The sequence below is a fragment of the Priapulus caudatus genome, unplaced genomic scaffold (assembly GCF_000485595.1).
Source record: "Priapulus caudatus unplaced genomic scaffold, Priapulus_caudatus-5.0.1 Scaffold4646, whole genome shotgun sequence".
NCBI lineage: Eukaryota > Metazoa > Priapulida > Priapulimorpha > Priapulimorphida > Priapulidae > Priapulus > Priapulus caudatus.
In genome coordinates, this window is record NW_014581707.1 from 9668 (window position 1) to 9932 (window position 265).

Below are 265 nucleotides of genomic sequence, written 5' to 3' on the forward strand. Positions count from 1 at the left end.
CCATTACCTGTACACCTACCATCCACACCTATCTATTACCTGTACACCTACCATCCACACCTATCTATTACCCGTACACCTACCATCCACACCTATCTATTACCCGTACACCTACCATCCACACCTATCTATTACCTGTACACCTACCATCCACACCTATCTATTACCCGTACACCTACTATCCACACCTATCTATTACCCGTACACCTACTATCCACACCTATCTATTACCCGTACACCTACCATCCACACCTATCTATTATCC